General features: G+C 38.7%; 1 pseudogene; it reads right to left on the bottom strand.

Moving 5' to 3' along the window:
* Positions 1-2,428: 2,428 nt before the first annotated feature.
* Positions 2,429-3,830, bottom strand: LOC102811561 (annotated as a pseudogene).
* Positions 3,831-9,224: the final 5,394 nt, after the last annotated feature.

The following is a 9,224-nucleotide window of genomic DNA, read 5'->3' as shown; positions in this document are numbered from 1 at the left end:
ATTCTGTAGCATAAGATGTTGGATCACAAGGTCCAATTGAATTGAAATGTTGGTAAATCCAATTCACCAGCTGTTCTGGGAAATCCTATACAGGGTTGCTATAATTCAGAACCGACTTGACGGTAGTTAACAACAACACTTCCAATGCAATATGTTTTTCTGAATTTTTAGATTTAATTTTCTGGATTTAATTTTGCTGCTCTTTTTTTTGGTTTATAATTTTTCATGTGATAGTCAATTTGTTACTGTATCAAATTACTGAATTCTTCTAGGGTTTTGTCTTTGTTTTCTTTGATTTTGTATGTGGTTTCCTTGATCTCATTCTTAAGCTGCTGACAGAATCAAAGTATAAATTTTTAAAATTCCTTATCAGTTTGTTCCAATAGCATTTTGTTCTCGAGATGATTTCCTGTCTCTGAATTTTGGTCACTGTTTTAGCTTTAGCTTTTTTGTTTTTAGTGTGTGTGTGTGTGTGCTATCTTGTTCTGTGTGTGTGTGTGTGTGTGTGTGATTTGAAGTTTTTTATTGCTTCTGAGACACTTCAGTGTCATTGAGTTAAATGTTTGATTGTATGTTGGTTTGTTTCACTATTTATGACTTTGTTTTTATATATCCAAGCAATGCAGTGGGCATCCCTCTCTAGTTTGGCAGTACTGTGATGCTCACCATCTATCTCTGGGTGGATTTGGTGATAGGTGGGAATGTAGTCATGAGTCTCTGATTATTGTTTATGTAGAACAGCCTGGGAAAATGTTGTCTGCCATCATTCATTGATCCATTGGAGCCAGAGTGGCTGGTAGCACTTGGTCAGAATGCGGGGTAGCAGATGTGGTGAGTATGGTTGTCTATAGTTACTGGCTACAGATAGTTGAGAACAAATGAAAGATTTAAAAAATTAACATGGGAAGAAGAGAAAGAAAATAAGACAAACAAGGGAAGAGAAGGAAAGATCTTAGAAGAAAGAAAAAGAAAAAAAGGAAACAAAAATACAAAAAGCAAAAGGTAGCATAATAGTGATGCAAGTGCTAGCCACCAAACATGTTTGCAGCAAGAAAGTTTTACTCATTCTGTGGGAGCATGCAGTGCTGAAGGCAGAGGGTGGAGGCATTGGTACCAAATGTGGGCATGATGAGTGGGGAGCACTCACTCAATGGGATTAAAAAAAATGTAGATCAGAGAGGGAAGAGAAATGAACTAAGAAAAAAAGGTTAAAAAAAAAGAGGGTGGTAGGGGGAAGTGGCAGAAGTGCTGCAAGCATTGGCTATCAAATACAGATGCAGTGGAAACCTGACACTCATTCCATAGGAGTGTGTGCTTCCATCCATAGATGAGTAGGATGGATGCTGCTGACTATGGAGGCAGGGGGCAGGCACTTACACTTTCAGATATAAAAAACCAATGGGGAGAAGAGGAGTAACAAGAAAAGAAAAAGAAGTGGGGAAGAGGAAAGAACTAAGAAGAAATAAAAAGGAGGAAAAAGTACCACAGTCCTTGTAAAAATGTTAGCCTTCACACATGGATGTGGTGGGAATGCACTGCGTGCTCTACTTGAATGCTTGCTCTGACCAGGAAAGTGTGGGAGTGGGTGCTACTAACTGAAGGCAACAGGGGACAAAGTGGCCATTCCACTGGATCAAAATGGAAAAACAGCTGAGGGAAGAGGAAGAAAAAAAAAGAAAAGAAAGAAAGAAAAAGAAAAACAGGGGAGTAACAGAAGAACTGAAAAGAAAAAGAAAAGGATAAAAGTTGCACAACACTGGCAGTGTGTGTAGGGGTGGCTTGACCTGATACCAGGAGTGTGGGCATACAGGAGCTACACCACTGGTCAGGAGGAGGTTATGCAAGATAAGAGGTAGATCACATCTCTCTCTAGTTGCCAGCCTCTGATATGGATGTTGATGCAGTCTTGGGTACAGAGTCTGCTATCTGGCTTCTGCTCTGATCAGAACTTGACTTACACTAATGTGAAATAGCCACATTGTGTGGATTAGCAGTTCCATGCTCCATATGCCTGCCTCTTTTTTCCTTATTTTCTTTCAGTCTTTTCCTCTCTTCAGTATTTGATCTACTTTTTGTTTGTTTGTTTTCAGAGTTTAAGACTTTTTCATTTGTCCCCAAGTTGCTGAAGCAAAAACCATGATAAAGCATCCTGCTTGCCTTTACACCCACCAACTAAAACAAACAAACAAAAACCGATCTGTAGGAAAAAAAATGGTTCTGTACATGGTATAAAATTTAATATAAATAGAAATCCAGTCAAACCCACAGGGCAGCTCCCTTTGAAATGTGTTCCGTACAATTTCTAAGTAGACCATAGGGCTACTGTCTCTGAATGTCCTCAGAACGCTCTGCCATGATCCCGTAACAGAGTAAAATCCCCAGAGTCCTTGCTTTCAAATGGAAGAAGGAAAAGACAGGGATGGAAGATCTACTCAAACTTCTTCTTCCTTCCTTGTGGCTTATGATCTCCTCCTCTACCTCCCTGAAAGCCTTGTCACCCTCCAAATTCTCCCCAGGCACTGCCACCAAATCTACCTCAGCCTCCTCTGCCATAGCCACTTCTGCCTCCAAATCCTCCTCAGCCTCCACCTTGTCCCCTGAAGCCACCTTTGTCCTTAAGTTTGGCCCAGGCCAAGGTAACTTTGTTTCCATCAATTTCCCCATCCTCCACGGCCTCCTTGGCAAGTTTTGAAGTCTACAAACCCAAACCCTTTGAAGGAAGCTGTTTTGTGGTCCATGACTATCCTGGTACGAACAGAACCATTAAATGACTCCTTCAATGTTTCCTCAGTTGTGTCCTAAGACAGACCTTTGACAAACAGTGTTTTGGACATTTGGCTTCTCACAGTAGGGAATCCCCTGGATCCTTGCAATTCCAGCCTGACGGCTCTGCCCTCAATTTCTCTTTTATTACAAGAATTTAAAGCTTCTTTAGCATCTTCACATGAGGTAAATTCTATAAATGCATACCCTCTAGATTTGCTGTTCTGGTTCTGAGGCTCCTTGACAGCAGCTGCCTTCTCAAACCCTTCCTGGAGAGTTTCTTCTGTTGCACTGTGGGAGAGGTTACTGAAAACCAGTGTTTTTGATTCACCGCTCCAGGTGCTGGTCTTCCCACCTCTGTGGTCTTGATTTTGACCTTTCTCCCCAGTGTAGTACAAGGATACAAAACGGCCATCAATCTCTGTTCCTTGCTTTTCTTCAAAGGTTTTCTCAGCATTGGCTTCTGTTTTGAGATAAGCAATCCCTTTCCTCTTTCCATCTTTGCTGACTAATCTGATCTCCATGGCATCTTCAAACACTGTTTTTAATTCATCCTGAGTGACTTTGTAAGGCAAATTTTTGGGCAAAAGTGTTCTGGCATCTCAGTCTTTCTTACTGTCTTTTCCCTTTGGTCTCTCTATATTAATTTCATTAGGAAAGACTTTTAAACCAGTGAGTTCCAAGGCTTTCCTCAGGTCTTCAGCAGATTCAAAATCGACATAGCCAAATTTCCTAGTCATACCAATTCTGACATGCATGACAACAAGATCATTTTTAGCAAAAAGGTCATTGAGACAAGTTTTTAATTCTGGAGCAAACTTGTTACAATTCAGGTTTCCAACAAATAGACTGAAAGCTGTAGTTGGTTTTACCACTTCCACTTTCTGCTTCTTAGCTTCAGGAGCGGCTTTCTGTTTGGCCATTTTCTGCATTCATTTTCCAGGTATTTCTTTGACAGGTTCTTCCTCCTTTTCATCATCATCCTTATCGTCATTGTCATCTTCAGCCACACTCTTGGCTTTCACAGGAACCACCTTGGCAGGAGCTTTCTTGCCCTTTGCTTGCATAGTGAGTTAGGTTTTGTGTATGGTTTGAACTATGAATCCTGTTTCATTTTTTACAAATGACTATTTCACTAGCATCATTTGTTAATGATATACATTTTTCCCCTTGCTGAAAATTCATCAAATAGAAAGATGAATTTATTTCTGGGTTCTCAATTATATCCTACTGGTCTATGTTTCTGCCTTTGAAGTAATGTCATGCTGTTTTGATTACTATAGCTGTCTAGTATGTTTTGAGATTAGCGAAACTTTCTTCTTCCTCAATATTAATTTGACTGTTTTGGGTCTCTTTCTTTTTTATATAAAGTTAGTGATTAGTTTCTTCATTTCAGAAAAGAATGTTGTTGAAATTTGGGTTGGGATTGCATTGTATCACTTTGGGTAGTATTAACATTTTCACAATATGAACTCTTCCAATACATGAGCATGGAATCCTGGTGCAGTACTGTAGGATAAGCACTGGCTGATAGAACAGCAGTACTATAGGATGAACACTTGTTGATAGTACAAACTGCAAGATAGGGAGTTCAAACCTTCCAGCTGCTTCTTGGGTATGAATCAGTACTTAAAGCAGCAACAATCCATGAGCATGGGATGCCATTCTATTAATCTAGGCCTTTTCCAGGCTTTTTTGTAGTTTTAATTTTGTAACTCAAATTTGTCTTTTTCAATGCTAGTTTAAATTTCTGAATGGTAGGGTCATATCTGGGTATATTAGTTTAGAAATAGACTTACCTATTCTTGTTGACAGGAACAAAAAGAGGAAGGGGATGCTTAATATACTGGGAGACAGAAATGAATGTGGAGTTAGCAGCACTTGGGACAACCAATTATTTTAGCTAACTGACAAAGCAAAATATAATGCATATAGAAAGAAAGAAAAGTATCTTGCTACTTATATTTTTGAGCACTTTGATACTTTCCTCACAATCTGGGAGCCCTTTCAAAGCAGAGACCATCTTTATAATTTTCTTGAATCCTCCAGCATCATGTCTAGGATATAGCAATTCTTCAACACTGCAAAGATTGAAAATTATAAAATGCTCAGAAATTTAGCCTAGTAAGGCGCTGTAGCATCATCACTGGACTTTGAACCATAAGGTCAAGAGTTCAAACCTACCAGTTGTTCCTTGGACACTCTATAAAAGGTAGCTATGAGTCGGAACTGATTCGATGGCACTTTACAACAATAATAACAATCTAGCATTGGCTTTTGAAAAACAGAGTCACACTCTAATTTTACAGTGTAACTTGTACATATTTGTTTCTAACAAAATGTAAATTTTGTTAGTGTTCGAAGACCCTTCCATTAGAAGTGAATTTCCACAGTCCCCTCAGTTGGCTAGAACAGAGTATGAAGCAAAGGATGCCCATTTCTCTGTCAGCTGCTCAGGAAACCAAAGATCTGTGCACCTGCTTAGGTTGGCCTGATCATAATTTATGTTTGTTTAGGAATTAAGTTTATAGGATTAGACTTATGATCATAAACCTTGCCCATTATAAAATTCTAAAATCACTATTATTTTAACTGAATATAAATAAAAATATATGAGCTAAACTAATAATAAATTCAAGCCAGCTCTAAGACCAAGATGAAGATTAAATCCTCTAGTTTGGAAACTTCAAAGTAGGGTAAAATATTAGACAAGATTTTCCCTCCTTGAAGAGCACAAGATGAGAAAGCAATGTTCCTGTTTTTACCCCAAGTCAGGGGTACTGACAGGCAGCAAATTGAGAGTTCTCTATGCTCTAGTTTGAGAAAAGGAAAACAAGAAGCAACTTCTTATTTTGAATAATGTCCAGAAAATAAAAAAAGAAAAAGGACCAAGAGTAACATAGAGAGGGAGGAGAGAGTGGTGATCTCTTGAGATATGAGTCTTGCAATCACTATCTACATTTCATAGACACAAAAGAAAAGAAATAGAAGAGAGCATGCATAGCAGCATGAGAATGGGCTCACAGATATATATTAAACGTGCTGCTAACAATACAGAATGTGAGCTTACCCATGCAAACAAATAACTGACTACCAGAATTGAGAGCAAGATGCAGAAATGAAGGCGAGGAGAGGCTACTCTCCACAAGGGCTTGTGTGATTTACAACTGAAGTTCAAAGTGACTCTAATACTATGTTTTTAGTTTTTAAATTGTTTTATCCTATTTGTTTTTTTCAACCCATAAGAAATGTGCCTTGATGTCAACAGAACCCCTTTGTCTTTGTAAGCTGGTTTGAAGCAAAATATCTGTAAATTACTTCCTGTACCACCACACAACCAGATCATGCTGAGAAAATGGTCTTTGCAGGAATGCAGTAAATTGTTTCTGTCACAGAAGAAAATACAACCAGTAGAAATAGTTATAGATGAGTCATTATGGGAAAGGACAAAAAAATTTAACTTTCATCCGTTTTCTTTGTCTTTCTGTATATGCAGGATGTGTGTGTGTGTGTGTGTTTATTTGAAAGCACTTGTCACAGTTAGAATTTTGGAGTTAGAGATGATTCAGAGATCAGTCAGGCAAACCTTATCATTGGTATGCATAAAGCAGGGAGGTAAGGAAGAAGAGCAGAATTCAAATATGCTATATCGCCAAGAAGGTACTTGTATGATTGAAAGACAAGGGACCCTATGATTAAAAGAGGAGGGAAAAGAAAGCTTTTATTTTAAGACATTTTTGAGGTTTTCTAAGTAATGCTAGGCACAGGACTAAATGTTTTCACATATTACCTTTTAAATTCTCATGACAATATTATTAGGCTATTGTTGCTGTCAAGTTGGCAATATTTTGTACAATATAACGAAATGTCCTAGACCATTTTCATGATAGCAGGCATGTTTCAGGTCATTATTGTGACCATTGTATAATGTCTTCCAATCTAGGGATCTCGTCTTCTAGTACTATATTGGCTAATATTCTGCTGCAATCCATAGGATTTTCTTTTAAATAGATTTTCATTCCCTTCTTCCTTGCCTGTCTTAGTCTAGAAACTCCACTGAAACTTGTCTATCATAATTGATACTGCTGGTGTTTTGATATACAAGGGCAGAGATTCCAGCATTACAGAAATTTATAAGCCACCAGAGTACAACAGACTGACAGATGCAGGAGATGGGGGTGTGGGTGTGGGTGGGGCATATAGCTACTATTACTATTCTCTTTGTACAGTTGAAGAAATAGAGCTCAGAGAGTTTGAGTGACTTGTCCAAAGACATGCAACAATGGAATGACTAGTCTGGGATTCATATTAAGGTGGTCTTTTAGGCATACTTCTTGGGTAGTACATTATTTCTGTGAGAACGACCATGAGTAAAAGCAAGGCCTTTGGATGATGGCTGGAGAACATGAGTGTGAACCAAGGCACATACCAAAAAGACTCAGAAATAATTTCCAGCTTCCAAATTTAGACACAAATTTTCTGAACAGCCTGGTGGTTCCTTAACCAACATGTTCCTCTCTGAACCTCTGCAGCTCACTGGGAGCCCTGCATGAGGCTGCCATGGCATTTCCTGGGGGCATTCTGAACTCTCTTAACTTCACTTCAGCCTCTTCTCTGTCTGTTCCAATATAAACTCCATTTCTAATTATGTCATAATGATTCTTCCTGTCTCCGCCATAAAATCATAGTATGGAAAAGTAACCTGTGAAAGTGTTGTTGTTATTGTTAAGTGCCATCAGACCATTTCCAACTGATAGATAATCTGTATAAAATTTCTGAGGAGTAACTGGTGGATTTGAACTGTCAACCTTGAGGTTAGCTGTTGTTGTTGTTAAATGCTGTCGAGTCAGTTCTGACCATAGAAACCCTGTATAGGTTTCCCAAAGAGCAGCTGGTGAGTTTGAACCACCAACCTTTGTAGTTCAAACCAACTTTGTAGCCTAGCACAATGTTAGGCATTCCCTAATGTGTGGTCATTGATTTCCCACATGAATTCAGGGTCAGGGTACCATTGGACAACCATGGATGTGACACTGGCACTGTCTAATTTGATTGACACAGATACAAGTTGGTGGCTCTGTACAGACACTAATCGGCTCTTAGACATGGCTGAGGGGCCTGCTTCCATAAGGCAATGCCCTAGGTGGACAAGATAGAACTTGGAGGCCACCTTAGTTCCTGTCTAGGAAGATTTCATCTTGGATCCAGTGGCAAGTCAGATCAGTTTATAAGTGACAAGAATTTGAAAGTCAATCCTATCACAGAATCTCTCTGAAGCCTGTAGGACTCAGGAGATACCCTTCAGCAGGTTCAAGTCAGTAGGAGTTGCCTGAGGAGAGCTGAAGTGGAAAGAAGAGCTCTAAAGTAATGCAAGTGGAGAGGTTTGAATTATGCAGCAAACACTGCTTACAGATCACCCAACAGACACCATACCTGTAATCCAACTTGTAGACATTCTGTTTAAAAGCCAAAACATCAATAAACACATGTATGTGTTGCTTTGCAGTATATAAAGAACTTCCTCAGATTATCCTATTTTTTCATCTTTTCATTGAAACTACAAGATAAGTATTTATACCAACATTTAACATTAAATCATTAAATTTCATCTTGAATTACACAGTTACATGGGAATCTTTTTAAGAAAAGTGAATACCCAGGACTTCTTCTCATCCAAACCCAGATTCCTATCTAATTGGTCTAAGGGGGGATTCAGGTGTCAGAAGTTTTTTGAAGTTCCTCCATGCATATAACCAGGTTGAAAATCACTGAATTAGATAAGCATTTGTTAATTGGCTGATTGAAAGGAAATGTACTAGAACTGGAAAGACCATAATAGTCAAATAAATTTAAGATACAGGAGAGAAAAGACTAAAGATATGAGTACCATAGTGTTGTTTGACAGACAAAAACCGAGGGATAAAAATGAAGCTTTAATTGCTCAGTTCAAGGTGAACATATTCTATCTTCTTATTAGCCGGAGGCTTTGTCAGGTGATGCATCAAGACCCCAGAGTCATGCTTCTAATCCTGTGATTAAAAAAAGGAAAAGAGAGCTGTCCCTTCAGATGTAAGATGCGCTCAGTCCAAAGCAGATGCTTTAGCGCAAAGGAGGCCTGAGGAAAAGACCACTCTTTGTCTTTGATTTATACTCCACAAACTTACTAAAAACAATTTTTAGAAATGTCTTCAGCTCCTAGGGGACTCATTTAGCAGCACACAGACTCCTCTAATAAACTATGAAGTGCACTGAGATACTAATCATCACAAAAGAAAGTTACTCTTTGCAATCTGGGCTTCCACAGGAGTTTAGGGAAATTCGTACATTAGTTGATGGATTAATGACATAATGTTAAGTGCTGTTGAGTCAGTTTGACTCTAGTAACCCAGTAGAGGGTTTCCATGGAGTGGTTGGTGGAGTTGAACTTTCAATCTTGCAATTAGCAATTCAGTGTTTATCCC

Source organism: Chrysochloris asiatica, unplaced genomic scaffold (assembly GCF_000296735.1).
Source record: "Chrysochloris asiatica unplaced genomic scaffold, ChrAsi1.0 scaffold00158, whole genome shotgun sequence".
Lineage (NCBI taxonomy): Eukaryota > Metazoa > Chordata > Mammalia > Afrosoricida > Chrysochloridae > Chrysochloris > Chrysochloris asiatica.
The sequence above is the reverse complement of the archived record's forward strand: the minus strand, read 5'-3'. Positions and strand labels throughout refer to the sequence as shown.